This window comes from Ambystoma mexicanum, chromosome 1p (assembly GCF_040938575.1).
Source record: "Ambystoma mexicanum isolate Mex_15411 chromosome 1p, UKY_AmexF1_1, whole genome shotgun sequence".
In the NCBI taxonomy this organism is placed as follows: domain Eukaryota; kingdom Metazoa; phylum Chordata; class Amphibia; order Caudata; family Ambystomatidae; genus Ambystoma; species Ambystoma mexicanum.
The window spans coordinates 33703761-33722084 of NC_090921.1; the positions used below are offsets into that span (position 1 = coordinate 33703761).

The following is an 18324-nucleotide window of genomic DNA, read 5'->3' on the forward strand; positions in this document are numbered from 1 at the left end:
TTAGTAGTAGGCGACAGACAGAGAGCCCAAAAGAATAGGGCCGCTAGAGGAGCAGGGCTGTAGGCAGCGAAGAGGTGCAGGCTGCAAGGTAGGGAGCCCAGGGAACAAGGGCTTGGAGACAGCAGAAGGTTGAAAGCTGCACGGTAGGGAGCCCAGAGGACAAGGGCTGTAGGCAGCCGGAGTGAGGCAGGCTGCAGGGCAGGGAGCCCAGAGGACAAGGACGGTAGGCAGCCGGAGTGAGGCAGGCTGCAGGGCAGGGAGTGCAGAGGACAAGGATTGTAGGCAGCCGGAGTGAGGCAGGCTGCAAGGCGGGCTGCAGAGGACTAGGACTGTAGGCAGCCGCAGTGAGGTAGGCTGCAGGGCAGGGAGCCCAGAGGACAAGGACTGTAGGCAGCCGGAGTGAGGCAGGCTGCAGGGCAAGGAGCCCAGAGGAGCAGGGCAGCAAGGAGTGAGCCCAGAGGAGCAGGGCCGCTGACTGTAGAGGGCTGCAGAGGACTGTAATAGGCTGCAAGGCAGGAAGCCCAGAGGACAAGGGCTGTAGGTAGAAGACAGCGCAGCGTGATCGGCTGCAAGGCAGGGAGCCCAGAAAGGGCACTGGAACAAAACAGGATAATGCAGCAACAGGAACAGCATACAAAGTAAAGGGTCAAGGCAAACAGGAGTGGGGAGAACTCAAGATGCAAGACACTGTGCTCCTGCAGGCAGCTGCTTATATACAGCCCTGCCCTGTTCTGAGGCAGGCTAATTGACAGCACCTGTAGCAGCACACCTGAAGACAATCTGCCTCCTCCCTCTCTGGTCCTGAGCAGGTGGAAGCAGCATTCGCTGCTAGGGCTTCTGGGGATTGTGGTCCCAATAACGATGAATGAGAATAGCCAGGAATTGAGGACTGCAGCCAGGTGCATTATGGTAAATGTAGTTAATTGAATAAAATAAGAAAGAACCAAAGTTGAGCAAATGGAAATAAAAGACCAAGGCGTGAAAAGGAGTTGTTCAAGGAGTATTAGGAGGATAAATGAGTACCAAGTAGTCCATGATGGTTGCCAATGCGTGCGCCAGCGGCGCGGGCATGACAAGTGAATTGACTCCCCTGGGATGCTCGCTTTTTGCAAATAAAAGTAAACCTAATGTTGCTTCTATTAGGCCATCTGATAAACTGTCTCTTCCTTTCCAAACTCCAATTTCCTTTAAAATGGCTCCGATAGGCAATAAGGACGCTGTGCCTCCTTCCTACTCTATTAACCATAGCCCCGATTCAGTCCCCTTCTGTGTACAAAGAAATGGCACTCGGTCAGTGGGAGATTTTGAAGGTTGTGTGAACATTGTAAATTTGACCGGAGAGAACAGGCCTCTGTATGTAGGGGGGCCTGTCTATTTCGTTTGCGGTAGCACAACATTTCCCTGGTTGCCCAAGGATTGGCAGGGAACCTGTTATTTAGGAATCCTGTTACCTGGGGTATTCATAGCTAGCACATTGGAAGTTTCTAAGGCTCGCCCACGGCGGGACGAGGACGGAGATACCCCTGGGCAAATATTGGGAGATATAACAAAATCAGTTGTGCCATTTTGAGGACAGATAGCAAATTCTGAAAATATTAGGGGACTAGCAAGAGTACTGGAGAGAACCATCAACCGGACCACGGATATACTCTACAATATGACACTAGAACAGAAAGCAATAAGATTGGTAGCGCTCCAAAACCGGATGGCATTAGATGTCATCCTGGCAGAACGTGGTGGAGTATGTAAACTAGTGGGGTCCGCTTGCTGTGTTTTTGTACCAGATTCCTCACCGACAATTTTTAAAGCAATACAGAACTTGCACGTCCTTAGTTCAGAAGTGCATGTTCCTGTGGGAGATTGGAGTATTAGTGCTTGGTTCTGGGATTCTCTACGATCCTGGGGTTGGAAGGTGCTTTCTGTTATACTGGTTATTTTGGGAATCCCGCTATTCCTTTGTTGCTGTATCCAATGTCTACCCAGTATATGTGCAATGCTAGGGGGATGTTGCGCTCAGGCAGTGAGCACGATAGGGCACAAAATGTATGCCCCGGATACAGCATCTAAAGGGTTTGTGTTACAAGAGATTCTGGTGAACGACCTAATGGCTATAGATATTACAGATAACGATTCAGGATGTATGGACGACAATGCATGGAGTTATTTACAAAGACATTAGAAATGATATTAGCACTTGGCATAGGCCAAAAGGAGGGTTTGTCGGAATAGAAACAATATCATGCCTCCTATTGTAACAATTGCATGTGTATTGGCCTACGCCAAGTTGTCTAAACATCATGTGCGAACAAACTCCACGGCAAGGTCTTGACCTTAGAGAAAGTTATGTAAGTCGCCATCTTGGATTGAGCCGCCATTTTAGGTGCTCTTGTTATGTAGAAGTCACCCTGAACATCAAAATGGAGGCAAAATGACATTCTGAGTAAGATTCTGGCCGTTGTGACCTCCGTACAACTGAATAATTAATATGCCTGCAGGCCACTTGTCGGGGTCGTGAACTGAGACCTTGTCCTACCGTTGACCTATATGTAAATGTACAACTATATCGGTGAAAACTAATCGAAATGCATATATTACAGGATTGACTTGGCAAGGAACCCAAAGACCTGTTTCGTAGAATGGTTAACCCGCAAGAGGGTTGGCCAAGGGCTGGACAAATTGTATAAAAAGCCCGGGTATTCCAATGTGCGGTCTCTCACTAACACATCGAACCCTCGTTGAAGTTCGTTATGTTATTCTGAGAGCCGAATAGCTATCCGTTTGTCAATTGACTTGGTAACTGTTGTAGCTTTTAAATAAAGCACTTGTATGTTTCTTTGTAACCTGTGTTGGTGTGTTTCTTTTTGGGCTTCCCGGCCTCATATTATTTTTCTGTTTCCACAAGACAAGTCTGATCTATGAAAGCCTTGTCAAAACAGATTCATCCCTGTTCCTCTAAAACCATCAAGGACCACATTGACACCCTCGCTCCAGCTCTTGCTGATTTTTGCAACCACTCCTTTGTATCAGGATCCTTCCCCTCCCCTCTGAATCACTCCCTTGTGCATCCTCTTCTCAAGAAACACACAGCAGATCCTTCTTGTCCGGCTAACTATCGCCCAATTTCCATTACCCCCTTTCTAGAAGAGTTGGCCATCTCTCAGCTTAACCTTCATTCCAATTCTGTTGGGTGTCTCCATGACCACCAGTCTGGCTTCAGAGCCTCCAGAAGCACGGAAACTGCTCGCCTGAACATCTGATCTCCAACCTGGACTCTAACATTCCCTCTATCATCATACTTCTCGATCTCTCTTCTGCCTTCGACACGGTCAACCATACCATCCTGCTCAACCGTCTCTGTGATAACCTTAGTATCACTGATCAGGCTCTGGCCTAGCTGATCGATCCTCCCAGGTCCAACTTGGGTCCTTCCTATCATCTATCTTCCTCTCTACATGTGGTGTTCCCCAGGGGTCTAACCCTCTAGCCCAGGCTTTTTAACCAATACCTGGCAACTCTCGCCCAGTACATTACCATTTTCTTCTCAAATGTCCAGTGCTACGTTGACGACACAACTCATTTTCAGGCTGCCCGCGGCCACCTCCTCTCCCTCTCTCATCTCTGATTGCCTAACTGCCATTCAAGATTGGTGTGCCTTCAATTATATTTGTCTGAATGCCAGCAAGACGGAGATCCTCCTCATCGGCACACTTTCACCATCCTTTCCCCTCACTCTCTGGCCCGCCTCCCTTGGCCCTCCTCCTACCCCCACCTGCGAGGCTAAGAACCTCGGGGTCATCTTTGACTCCACACTTTCCTTCTCCGCCCACATCTCTGATGTCGATAAAATGTCAAACATCCTACTGCACCTCCTCAGAGGTACTCTGCCTTTCCTCTCCTTCCCCCCAGAAGCTCATTGTCTCCCAAGCTCTGGTGGTTCTCTCTAGGTTGGACTATTGCAACAGCCTCTTTCTAAATCTACCTGCTCTTCTCTCCGCCCTCTGCAACTAATCCAGAACAGGACTGTGAGACTTGTCCTTGGCCTCAAGCCCTGGGATCATATCTCTCCAGCTCTGAAATCTCTCCATTGGCTCCCAGTGGATGCAAGGATTAAATTCAAATCCCTCTGCATTGTCCACAGGTCCTTCTGGGGCCTGGGTCCCCTGCTAATCTGTTCTCTCTTGGCACTGTGCAACTGGCCACCCTCTGTCCTCCGTGCTAAGGTACCTGCTCACCCTGCCACCCTGCCTCCGGGGCACCCCTTGCACTGGGGTCAGTATCTGTACCCATACAGCCCCCCCCATTTTTCTTCCTGCACTTATCAGACCTACCCCGTCTGCTGCCTTAAACCCAGCACTTGCCACTTTCTGGCTGCATTATGCTGCCTTTATTATTTATGCATTTATTATTATTTATCTGTTTCTCCTTTGCTCCGCACTTTCCACATCTTTCCTCCCCCTCTCCCATGCACTTGCGCATTCTCAATGTCACTGGCGCTAGTAAGATCATAGTTTTGTTCTCCCCTGTTCCCCTCCCTTGCCTTGTCGCGCTCAAACACTTGTGTACGAGCGCGATAGAAATAAAATATCAATATCAATAAGTTCAGAAAGCTCCCGCACAACCACCACCCCCTCACCCATATGGAGGAACACACATTTTAACTCTAGGAATCCCTTCCATGCTTCAGTGACAACAAAACATCAAGCGATCAGTGCTAATGCTCCGAAACACTTGGACCGATGGCCTCACTACCTCTTCCAGGTACCCCTTTGACCATGAAACCCATCAAACCGGACCTATAAACATCTACACAACTGCCAAACACAGACTCTACTTGCATACCTACTCACAAAATCAACCTAAAAGCAACCCCTCTCCAGGATACCCTCATCAATGCTAGGTTTCTCCCAGTACATGCTCTAGACATCGCAGACCTTATTACCTCCAATAACCTCAACATCTTAGCCATCACCGAAAACCTGGCTTCACGCAGCTGCTGGCCCAGCCCTTTTGCTCGCTTTCCTAGAAAACTACACTATCTACAGGACTGACCGACCGACAGCCAAAGGCGGTGGATTAGCAATTATTGCTAAGAACACCCTTAACATCAGAGAAACGCCAAACCTTACTTTCCACTCAGGCAAATTACTATCCATTAGAATTGCCTTATCCTCTACGGCTACCTTGAACACTCACCTTATCTACAGACCTCCTGGCCGATTTCCTCATTCGAGGATGATGTAGCACAACTGCTCTCTACTAATACTAGGCCTAGCTCACAAACCTTACTACTGGGAGACTTCAACTTGGGCTTTAAAGACCCCAAAGACAACAGTGCATTAGGATTGGGCCAACACCATCACTGCATTAGGTTACACACACCGGATTAACAACCCTACATACATCAAAGGTCGTACACTCGACTGGATAGCGGAACACAATTGCAACACAAACATAACCTTTAACTCCCAATGTCCTTGGTCTGACCATCACATTTAATATCAACAAAAACTCCAGGACAGATACCCCCCTCCAATGGCACCAGCTGCCTTATCTAGAATATCTCACAGCATCACCGTAAATAATATTTTGCCTTTGCAACACCCCATTACGGCACACCATGACCAGCGGATTAACGACCCTGCAGTCATGGTCGACCTATACAACCATACTGTCCAAGTAGCCAATGATAAGGTAGCTCCCCTGGCCTTGCGTAAAGCTAATCCTCTAGCCCACCTCAACACATGGTACACTCCCAACCACAAAACGTGCGTAGCTCTAAGCGAACTGCTGAGTCTAAATGGAAGAAATTCCCAACCAAACTGAATAAAGTAGCCTTCGCTGCGGCATCCAAAAATTATAAGCAGGACATCCTCCAAACAAAAAGCGTCACGTACAATGAAAAGAATCACTAATGCTAAATCAGGGACTACGGAACTATTCACCATCTTAAGAGAACTTGGGTCGCCAGTGTCACCACCTGAAGGCTGTCTTAAAGATGAGTTTGTGCACCGGCATTCAAAAAGCCCTCTTTGATAAAATAGTCCTCCTTCAATCCAAAATCGAAAAAATAAAATCAACCTTAATCCTTCACAACTCCAACAGACTGAGTCCCATGAGTCATAAAACTGGCACACTTTTCAAATTCACTCCCGTCTCAAACCCAGAGGTCTTGAAAATCATATCCAGCCTCAAACCTTCAAGATACCAAGGTGACATATGCCCAGCTTCACTTATTAAATAATCATTACACCATTCATCACAAATCTAATCAACGCTTCGTTTGAAAGTAGCAACTGTCTCAACGAATCTTAAAGAAGATGGGCTCCTCCCCCTACTGAAAAAACCGACATACCCACCAACTATCGACCTCTAACCACAGGGCCCTTCTTCCTCAAAATTTTGGACAGAGCAGCATATCTCCAGATCCAAAACTATCTGGAATCTAACAATATCCTTGCCCTACGCCAATCAGGCTTCCGCCCTAGAGATGGGACTGAATCAGACCTATTGGACCTAAAAATACAAATGGATGAGTTAAAAGACAATGGTAATTTAGCTCTCCCCCTCCTGCTAGACCGCTCAGCAGCGTTTGACCTAGTCAACCATAATATACTCTACAATCATCTAGCGTCAGCGGCATACTTCTCACCGAAAGCTATTCAGTGGATACAATCTTTCCTCATGGACACAACCTATCTCTGCAGCTCTGCCCGCCCCGGTTACACGCGGCGTTCCCCAATGCTCTTGTGTCTCACTGACACTATAATATATTCACGAAAATCTCTGTTCGACCGTCTGGGCGTCACCTATACTAACTATGCAGATGAGACTCAAATCCTCATACCACTCTCTGGGGTCTCAACATTTGACGCTGAATCAATCAATATAATCTATCAAACTATCCAGACCTGGATGGCCCAACATGGATTATACCTAAATGATTGGATCACAATACCAGTTGAACAAACTCGACGACTCCTTCAAATCCTTCAATATTGACGGCAATATCATCAAGGTGTCTAAGGAACTAGAAACACTGGGTTTCCACCTCGACTCAACCCTCACCTTAACCATACAAGTCAATGCCACAGCAACGGCTGCAGACTACACGTCCAAGCTCATTAATGCCTGCAGAGCCTTCCTGACATCTGACAGCTGCAACACTCTAGCCAGAGCCCTCATCCTGTCCAGACTAGACTATTGTAACACCCTCTATGCTGGTACCAAGAACTACAATATCAAAAAACTGCAGGTGATCCCAAATAACGCAAGAGCAGCGTTAAACATACCTAAAAAGACTCACATCTCCCTGATTAGATGGAACACACTAGCTTCCTGTCCAAGAGCGTATACTTTTGAAAACACTTTCTATGACCCACAAATGCCTACAAAAGTCTGCCCCTAAATATCTGGCAGACAAATTCACAACAAACCAGTCTAGTAGGCCCACACACTCAGCTTACTCGCATTTACTCTCCACCCCCCGTTTCAAGCTTCAGAAATCTGGAGGCAGCTGCTTCCCTGTTTTAGCTACTAAACACTGGAACAACTTACCAGTCATATTATGGTCAGAAGCCTCCATCTGGACCTTTTGCAAACATCTGAAAACATGGCACTTCTCACAGGAGCTACTAAAACAACTCCCCTCTGCTATCGTCACCTTTGCTAATAACTATAATCAACACTGCTAGTTAATTTGGAGGCTATAAGGCTCTTCTATATGCATATATAACACTGTAACCTTGTAACTATTGTACATTTTATACTCCTGTTTCACTTGCGTAACCTTGTAACCGTAACCTTGTTTCTTCTGTCAAAGAACAGCAACCAGATGCCTTTGGGTTGGGTGTGCTTTACACATTTCTAAATAAATAAATAACACTTTAAACTGAAACCCCTGAGGGGTTGAAAAAGCTGTTTTCCCTCCATCGAAGGGATTGTGGGGACTTGCCAATGGCCGTTAGATCAATCATGGAAATCATTTTGGCATTACTCAACCTGCCAATCAAGTCATCTATTCCAGGCATTAGAAAGCATTTGCAAGATCAAATTCACTTCCGGACTTCAATGCAGAATCTGCACAATTGATCATGTTTTGAAACTAAGATTGTTGCCGAAGACCACAGGCTCTCTGAAGATTCTATGATGTCAGATTGTATCATGTTCTACATCTCCTGCTCAATTATTTTCTTTCTAGCCTCAGGAATTTGATACGGTATGAGATATACTATCTTCCCTTGTGGTGATCCGATGTCATGGAAGACATTTTTTACCCTCCCTGGTTAGTCTACAAAAACATCTGTGAATTGTGCTAACGAATCCCTGATGCCTTCCTGTTTTGAGGGAGTTCATTCTGTGAAACCAAGGTATTTTCTCCTTTGTCGTTTTAGAGTTTGAGTTTACCATCGAGGCATTGCCCATAATTAACTGACAATGAACTTCCTTCTGGTATGGTGTGCTGGTTCGAGATTTGAAAATATCAGCACTTAATTGTTGAAGAACCTTCTCTCCTTTCTCAGTGCTAGAAGATAATTTCTCTTTTCCAATGCTTGTGCCTGTTGAGGCGTTGGAGAAGCTGTTAATCAATTTGTCTTTTACAAGTTGATAGTCCACTGTGAGGCGTTCGGTCAGCCACGCTTCCCGCCCTGCCAGGTCCAATCTAAGGCTTTTTTTTAAGGCGTTTGTCGGCAGCCAGGACTGAGATGAACGTTTTACAGAAGAACGTGGTGCACCAGCGTCGGGAGTAGCCGACTTAGCTCGAGTGGCCAAGATTTCAACAGCAACATTTTGCAAGACCAGCAAACAAGACGGCTGATCTCCAATGTGTGTCACGCTATTTGCTGCAGCAGTAGCTATTTCGAGTAGCGAAGTTTGCACTGCCACAGCTTGTGGGGCACTTCTGTCCGTCTGAGCAGATTTAAGTACTTCGTCATTTACATGTCCTACGTTATCATTGCTGTAGGAATTTTGGGGGTATTCATCCTGTAACATGCCAGGTGTTCCAGACATGCACTCACTCAATCTTGCCGTTGGATTTAACGTTCCACAAGGTTGTTGCAAATTATTACAGTATCGCTCGAAATGGAGTTTTTTCTGCCAGTAGTTAATGGGGGAACGAATGTGAAATTTATATGGTCCCCCATTCCACTGGGTATTTTTAGAGCCAGGAGTTCGCTGTCTGTAACATCAAAAGGTGATTGAAAGGAAGCGGTGTCAATTTCCACCGTTGCACTTAAGTCAGATGTTTGAATTTCTTTGCTTCTAGTGTTGCCTGCTTTACTTCCTGTATGGACTGTGTTCGATTCGATAGAAAGCAGCGGTAAATTAAGTTCAGCTTCGATTGAAGTGTCATTTGCAGCTTTCAATAATGCATTTGCATTTTCAGCATTCAAAGCCGCGCACTGTGGCTTTTCGCACACTTCATTTTCCAATACTGGATTTACTATGTCAGGCACCCGCTCGGCAGCTAGCGATACTCCCGCTGTTAAAGCTGCAGCATTTGAAACATTTGTTTCCATTATTGCGTCAGCTCCGGCCATCAATGATATTGACACGCTGGAAAATTGTCTGACATCGGCAGTAACAAGGGAAAGGGACGGGGAGAGGGAAGGGAGGGAAGCGGGAGGAGGGAGGAAAGGAAGACCCATCGGGTCAATTGGAACAGTCACTGCTGGCGCCGCGGGCTCAATATTGAGAGATAGTTCACAGCGGCCGCGAGCGTGCAATGTCTTCAGGCAAGATTATGGCCTACTATCAATCACCATAATTACTTCTTACCAGATAAATACCTGGCGCTTCTGCTGCAGAGGCGGACTGGACTCCGCTCCACGCATTGGGCAGGTCTTTAAAGTTGAAAAGAATGGCAATAGAAATGGGACTGACACGTCGTGCAGCTCCTCACACGACAAGTATAGCAGAGAACTGGAGGCAGACTGGACTCTGCGCCGGTCTGGAGTTATTAGAGTTAAAACAACAAAGTCTGGATATTTGCCCGTATCTTGCTTGTTTCAATTAATTAACACTAACTACTAATTGACCTGAACACGAGAAAATGATGATGTTTTATTATGGTCTTCATGACGACCTTAAAGATGTCCTTTCTATGCCTACTTCCTTTCCCGAATTCCTAGAGATCGTATGACAAGTTAATAAACGAATGATGGATAGACGTGGAGAGTGTCGGATACCGGAGTTATCTGGAACACATCCTCCTCTTTTATTGGAGCAGGAGACGAAAAAAGACCCATCAATGAAATTGAAGAACCCATGCAAATAGGAAGGATATGAGGTCTGTTAACCGCACAAGAAATGGAAAGACAAATGGTCTCAGGTCTAGCAAAGTAGGACATTTCATAATAGAATGTTAATGGATATTTGTACCGTGCACTATCACCATCAGAGTGGCTCCCTGGCTGATCTGAAAAGAAAAAAAAAAGGAGGTGGGGTGGAGTTAGCGGAGGCGAGCGGGATCAGTGCAAGAGAGCATTGATGTGCTGTTGGCAGCTTCAACTCGGTTAACACTGTTCGCTGAGCTTGGGGGTGCTTTATCGTTCGGTAGCCGTCGTGTGTTGTTGTGCGAAGCTATGTGTGGTTTGGTTTGTTTTGTTGTTGTGGTGGTGTAGTGAAGTTTGTGCGGTTTGTTGTGCTTTAGTGTTGTGGTTGTGTTTGGATAAAGTTTGAGAGGTGTATGCAGAGGGGTGAAATTGTTGGTGGGTAGGTTATTGGCCTCGCTATATAGCGGTGGTATGTGCTAAATTTCCACGTTCTCTCTAGGTGTGGCTCGGGAGTAACTCTGCATTTCTATCTAAATCCGGCCCCTTGCTAATATTCACAATTCTGTCTATATGTGACACGTGACAATATTCACTATTGTATCCTGATGTGGTACTGACCGACCTTAAAGCCTGTCTAGATGTGAATCAAGCTTGCGTGTAGGATTCTATGCAAGCATGGCACTGTTAATATTCCCAGTGCAGTCTAGATGTGACAATGGCTAATATTCGCTGTACTATCTAGATGCGGCACTGGCCGACCTTCATATTCCTCTCTCGATGTGACGCAGGCTAATGTTCACAATTCTGAGTGTGGCGCTTGCCAGCATTCACGATTCCATGTAAGTGTGGGATTGGGAACCATCAAATTCCCATCTAGATGCGACGTAGGTTAATGTTCACCATACTAACTAAATGTGGTAGTTGCTATCATTCACAATTCTTGCTGGGTCCGTCGCAGGCTAACGTTCACAATTCTGTCTAAATGTGGTACTTGCTAACATTCATAATTCTATCCAAGTATGGCACTTGGTAACGTTCATGGAGAGGGTGAGGTTGTTGGGCACGTATGCTAATTTCTGTCCCAGAAGATACTGAAAGATGCCGGGAAACCCACACGCTCGTCTCTAAAGGTAACCGAGGGTACGAGAGGTTCTGTTGCCGGTTCCCATTTTATGTCAATGCCATACAAACTCATGTACAGCATCTGCTTTGACATAGTAATCTAATTGCACTCTGCACAACATAAGAAAGTAGCTACCTTTCACAACAAAATGTAAACCGTAGCTGCACACACAATCAACTATCGTCTTACACACACCCACCCTGCTTATTTCCCTAGTGTTCCTCTCTCCATCCATACACATAGCAATTAGACATGGATGGCTAGCAGGGACTCAGCCAAGCTCTCATAACCTTTAATGGTCACTATTCACACACGCATACTAGCTCCTAACTGTCCCAGACTTTGGTCCCTCCAATGGAGTTCAACCTACAGCACGTTGGGACCACACCCATGGTGAAAGGCGCTATACAATTGACAAAATGAAATGTTATGGTAAGAATATCCATTTCTTGAAATGGATCACCTCCTATCGAAACCAATGCATTATTAGATTCCCGGAGTCACAGGCAATAATATTGATATTGCATACGCCAGGACTTTGAATATTCCTGCAGTACTCAATAATTCTCTAGAACTCATACAAGCCATAGACGGGACGGACATTGTCCAGCTCTGTAGATGAACATATTGTATAGACCTGCACCTGATCTGCAATCTTAAACCTAACAAAGTCTTGGCAATCGACCTGATTGATGATGCCCCATTGTTCGGGGTTATACTAGGAACTCCATGGATTAACTTGAACAATCCTATAGTTATTGATATTTTATTTCTATCGTGTTTCAGAGTGCGAAACCCTGAGCCTCGTATAGAGTTATTGGCTGCATCAAGGTGGATATGGACAGGGTGGGCGTTTGCCGCCTGCCTCTGTGCTGGTAGTGTTGCATCCTTTTTACAATGCACTGCTAGTTGACTGGGTACCGAGAACTATGATATTTCAACCAGAGTGTATTCAAGCTCATCCCGTTCCTCAGGACGAGACCATGTCATGTAATCTGACTAAAATATCTCGCATTCTGAGGTCTCTGCGGCTACTTACCTCATTAGACATATATATTGCAGTTGTACAGCCGGTCATACCACTGTTAAGCAAAGCATAAAAAGGTATTCAGTAAAAAAAAAAAAAGAGGCAACAGCGTTACCACCTCACCGAGATTATGACTTCCCCATAGATCTCGTAACAGGAGCACAAACCCCTTGTGGGTGCATCTATAACCTAAGTGAAAAGGAAGATGTTTAGCTCTGTAACTATTTGGACGAATGTCTACAAAACAGTTCTATACGTCATTCTAAGTCCCCTGCGGCTTCTCCTTTATGTCCAAAAAGGGTCTGACGAATGAAGGCCTTGTATTGACGAATTGTTAAATAACATCACAGTTAACAATAGGTACCCATTACCGCTTATTCCAGGTTTACTAGAGTAAGTTTGTTATGCTCATATTTACACTAAGTTTGATCTTCAGGGGTCCATACAATTTAATACACATCCAATAAATGTCATTTCGCACCCGATATGGTTTACTTGAATACCAGGTGATGCCGTTCAGGTTGTGTAACGCTGCAGCCACTTCCCAACACTTTATTAATGATGTCTTTTGAGAAGCATTCAATCAGTTTGTGGTGGTGTATCTTAAAGATATCTTGGATTATTTACGAACATTACCCGAACACGAAAGACATGTTCAATGGGTTCTTGAAACTCTTCAAAAAAAGTGTCTATGGGCAAACCTGACAAATATGCTTTCCATCAAACTAAAGTGGAATTCCCGGGTTTTGTTCTATCGTCAGAAGGTGAATGTAAGAAAATGTGCATACACTCCTGCTACAAGAACATAAATGAATGCCAATTCGTTCCCTCCTCATATTATGGCTTTGTGTTTCCCTACCCTGCAAGCATTCTATGGCACTTTTGAGTAAGCCAGCAAAAAAGCCCTCCAAGGCCACCATAAACGCCCAACCTTCCATTCTGGCGTGCCAGTGGGGTGCAGAAAGTATCACACTATGCAAGGGTGTGGGGGTGTTTGTTTAGTTTTAGAAATGCATGCTAATTTGGAGGTGGAAGCCTTCTTTAAAGAAACCCCGAGCCTCGTATCGTTATTGGCTGCATCAAGGTGGATATGGGTGTAATGCATGGCTGGGGGTTCAGGAGCCGGCTGCAGTGATGGGGAGCTCAGGGTGGGAGAGAGGTTAATAGTGCAATTGTGGGGGGAATTGCATGGGGAGGGAGGTGGGGTGCCCTGTGGGGGAAGATGCGTGCAATGCATTGCTGGGGGTTCAGGAGCGGCTGCAGTATTGGGGATCTCGGGGTGGGAGGGAGGGTAAGAGTGTGGATGGGGGCATTGCATGGGGAGGGAGGTGGGGGGGTTGGTGGGGGGGGAGATGGGTGCAATGCATGGCTGGGGGTTCAGGAGCCGGCTGCAGTGATAGGGAGCTCCAGGGTGGGAGGGAGGGTAAGTGTGGATGGGGGCATTGCATGGGGAGGGAGGTGGGTGCAATGCATGGCTGGGGGTTCAGGAGCCGGCTGCAGTATTGGGGAGCTCGAGGTGGGAGAGAGGGTAAGAGTGCATTGAGATTGGGGGCACTGAGTGGGGAGGGAGGTGGGGTGCCCTGTGGGGGAAGATGGGTGCAATGCATGGCTGGGGGTTCAGGAGCGGCTGCAGTGATGGGTAGCTGGAGGGGTGAGGGAGGGTAAGAGTGCATTGGGAGGGGGGGTGTAATAGGGGGTGCACTGTGGAGTGCGAGTGTGTGGCATTCAGGGGGAGAGATTGCGATGCAAGGGCTATGCTGGCGGGGGCTCTATCGCAGAGGGGTGTCTTGTGGGGTGGCAGGGAACCCTCAGGGTGGCAGGGGACAGCTCACAGTGGGTGGGAGGGTAAGAGTGCATTGGGAAGGGGGGTGTAATAGGGGGTGCACTGGGGAGTGCAAGGATGTGGCATTCAGGGGGAGAGATTGCGATGCAGGGGCTATGCTGGCGGGGGCTCTATCGCAGAGGGGTGTCTTCTGGGGTGGCAGGGGACAGCTCACAGTGGGTGGGAGGGTAAGAGTGCATTGGGAGGGGGGTGTAATAGGGGGTGCACTGGGGAGTGCGAGGATGTGGCATTCAGGGGGAGAGATTGCGATGCAGGGGCTATGCTGGCGGGGGCTCTATCGCAGAGGGGTGTCTTGTGGGGTGGCAGGGTACAGCTCACAGTGGGTGGGAGGGTAAGAGTGCATTAGGAGGGGTGGGTGTAATAGGGGGTGCACTGGGGAGTGCGAGGATGTGGCATTCAGGGGGAGAGATTGCGATGCAGGGGCTATGCTGGCGGGGGCTCTATCGCAGAGGGGTGTCTTGTGGGGTGGCAGGGACACCTCAGGGTGGCAGGGGACAGCTCACAGTGGGTGGGAGGGTAAGAGTGCATTGGGAGGGGGGGTGTAATAGGGGGTGCACTGGGGAGTGCGAGGATGTGGCATTCAGGGGGAGAGATTGCGATGCAGGGGCTATGCTGGCGGGGGCTCTATCGCAGAGGGGTGTCTTGTGGGGTGGCAGGGACACCTCAGGGTGGCAGGGGACAGCTCACAGTGGGTGGGAGGGTAAGAGTGCATTGGGAGGGGGGTGTAATAGGGGGTGCACTGGGGAGTGCGAGGATGTGGCATTCAGGGGGAGAGATTGCGATGCAGGGGCTATGCTGGCGGGGGCTCTATCGCAGAGGGGTGTCTTCTGGGGTGGCAGGGGACAGCTCACAGTGGGTGGGAGGGTAAGAGTGCATTGGGAGGGGGGGTGTAATAGGGGGTGCACTGGGGAGTGCGAGGATGTGGCATTCAGGGGGAGAGATTGCGATGCAGGGGCTATGCTGGCGGGGGCTCTATCGCAGAGGGGTGTCTTGTGGGGTGGCAGGGACACCTCAGGGTGGCAGGGGACACCTCAGGGTGGCAGGGGACAGCTCACAGTGGGTGGGAGGGTAAGAGTGCATTGGGAGGGGGGTGTAATAGGGGGTGCACTGGGGAGTGCGAGGATGTGGCATTCAGGGGGAGAGATTGCGATGCAGGGGCTATGCTGGCGGGGGCTCTATCGCAGAGGGGTGTCTTCTGGGGTGGCAGGGGACAGCTCACAGTGGGTGGGAGGGTAAGAGTGCATTGGGAGGGGGGGTGTAATAGGGGGTGCACTGGGGAGTGCGAGGATGTGGCATTCAGGGGGAGAGATTGCGATGCAGGGGCTATGCTGGCGGGGGCTCTATCGCAGAGGGGTGTCTTGTGGGGTGGCAGGGACACCTCAGGGTGGCAGGGGACAGCTCACAGTGGGTGGGAGGGTAAGAGTGCATTGGGAGGGGGGGTGTAATAGGGGGTGCACTGGGGAGTGCGAGGATGTGGCATTCAGGGGGAGAGATTGCGATGCAGGGGCTATGCTGGCGGGGGCTCTATCGCAGAGGGGTGTCTTGTGGGGTGGCAGGGACACCTCAGGGTGGCAGGGGACAGCTCACAGTGGGTGGGAGGGTAAGAGTGCATTGGGAGGGGGGGTGTAATAGGGGGTGCACTGGGGAGTGCGAGGATGTGGCATTCAGGGGGAGAGATTGCGATGCAGGGGCTATGCTGGCGGGGGCTCTATCGCAGAGGGGTGTCTTCTGGGGTGGCAGGGGACAGCTCACAGTGGGTGGGAGGGTAAGAGTGCATTGGGAGGGGGGTGTAATAGGGGGTGCACTGGGGAGTGCGAGGATGTGGCATTCAGGGGGAGAGATTGCGATGCAGGGGCTATGCTGGCGGGGGCTCTATCGCAGAGGGGTGTCTTCTGGGGTGGCAGGGGACAGCTCACAGTGGGTGGGAGGGTAAGAGTGCATTGGGAGGGGGGGTGTAATAGGGGGTGCACTGGGGAGTGCGAGGATGTGGCATTCAGGGGGAGAGATTGCGATGCAGGGGCTATGCTGGCGGGGGCTCTATCGCAGAGGGGTGTCTTGTGGGGTGGCAGGGACACCTCAGGGTGGCAGGGGACAGCTCACAGTGGGTGGGAGGGTAAGAGTGCATTGGGAGGGGGGGTGTAATAGGGGGTGCACTGGGGAGTGCGAGGATGTGGCATTCAGGGGGAGAGATTGCGATGCAGGGGCTATGCTGGCGGGGGCTCTATCGCAGAGGGGTGTCTTGTGGGGTGGCAGGGACACCTCAGGGTGGCAGGGGACAGCTCACAGTGGGCGGGAGGGTAAGAGTGCATTGGGAGGGGGGGTGTAATAGGGGGTGCACTGGGGAGTGCGAGGATGTGGCATTCAGGGGGAGAGATTGCGATGCAGGGGCTATGCTGGCGGGGGCTCTATCGCAGAGGGGTGTCTTGTGGGGTGGCTGGGACACCTCAGGGTGGCAGACACCAGGGTAGCTCGGGGTGGGAGGGAGGGTAAGAGTGCATTGGGATGGGGGGGGACTGAGTGGGGAGGGAGATGGGGAGCCGGGGGGGGGCTGCACTTTTGGGGAGATTCGAGCAGATGCTGGCGTTGGATGGGGGTCGGGGGGGTTTTAAGCACGAGGCAGGCTGGAATTCAGGGTGTCGGATGAGGAGGCGGGCGCTGGGGACACGGGGGGGAGGGGCGCTGAGCCACCTGTGCTTTTATGAGGGGGAAGGGGGGCTTACCTCACTTCTCCTGCAAGCCCAACGGTGTGCGAGGGTTCCGGAAGTGACATGCTGTGGGAGGGAGTTCACTTCCGGGTCCCATCGGAAGAGGCAGCACGGGGCCGGGGCACGACCCGGAAGTTGTACTGCGCACTTCCGGCCTCAGACACTGAACTCCGAGCCCCTGCCATGATCCGGCCTATGCTGCCATCAGCCCCGGAAGCCCCCTCCCCCCCGCCCGCCCCCCGCTGCTAGTCAGGGAGGGGCATGCCACTCCTTATACTTGCTTTCATGTGCCCCTCCCCCCTGCTGCTAGTCAGGAGGGGGCCTGCCACTCCTTATACTTGCTTTCATGTGCCCCTCCCCCCCTGCTGCTAGTCAGGGAGGGGCTTGCCACTCCTTATACTTGCTTTCATGTGTCAGCCTCCCCTCCCCCCGTGCTGCTAGTCAGGGAGGGGCCTGCCACTCCTTATACTTGCTTTCATGTGTCAGCCCCCCCTCCCCCCGTGCTGCTAGTCAGGGAGGGGCCTGCCACTCCTTATACTTGCTTTCATGTGTCAGCCCCCCTTCCTCCCCGTACTGCTAGTCAGGGAGGGGCCTGCCACTCCTTATACTTGCTTTCATGTGTCAGCCCCCCTTACCCCCGTGCTGCTAGACAGGGAGGGGCCTGCCACTCCTTATACTTGCTTTCATGTGTCAGCCCTCCTCCCCCGTGCTGCTAGTCAGGGAGGGGCCTGCCACTCCTTATACTTGCTTTCATGTGTCAGCCCCCCCCCCTGCTGCTAGTCAGGGAGCGGCCCGCCACTCCTTATACTTGCTTTCATGTGTCAGACCCCCTCCCCCCTGCTGCTAGTCAGGGAGGGGCCTGCCACTCCTTATACTTGCTTTCATGTATAGGCCCCCTCCCCCCTGCTGCTAGTCAGGAAGGGGCCTGCCACTCCTTATACTTGCTTTCATGTGTCAGCCCCCCCCCTGCTGCTAGTCAGGGAGGGGCCTGCCACTCCTTATACTTGCTTTCATGTGTCAGCCCCCCCCCCTGCTGCTAGTCAGGGAGGGGCCTGCCACTCCTTATACTTGCTTTCATGTATAGGCCCACTCCCCCCTGCTGCTAGTCAGGAAGGGGCCTGCCACTCCTTATACTTGCTTTCATGTATAGCCCCCCCCTGCTGCTAGTCAGGGAGGTGCCTGCTACTCCTTATACCTGCTTTCATGTATAGGCCCCTCCCCCCTGCTGCTAGTCAGGCAGGGGCCTGCCACTCCTTATACTTGCTTTCATGTATAGGCCCCCTCCCCCCTGCTGCTAGCCAGGAAGGGGCCTGCCACTCCTTATACTTGCTTTCATGTATAGGCCCCCTCCC

At 50.0% G+C, this 18324-nt stretch overlaps 1 protein-coding gene across 1 annotated transcript in view; it reads right to left on the reverse strand.

Moving 5' to 3' along the window:
• LOC138565287 (zinc finger protein 665-like) overlaps window positions 1-17061 on the reverse strand; it is a 124049-nt gene extending 106988 nt beyond the window's left edge. The window contains exon 1 of the mRNA XM_069642968.1: window positions 16988-17061. The gene's annotated coding sequence lies outside the window, so the exon portion shown is untranslated. The remainder of the gene's footprint in view (window positions 1-16987) is intronic.
• Window positions 17062-18324: the final 1263 nt, after the last annotated feature.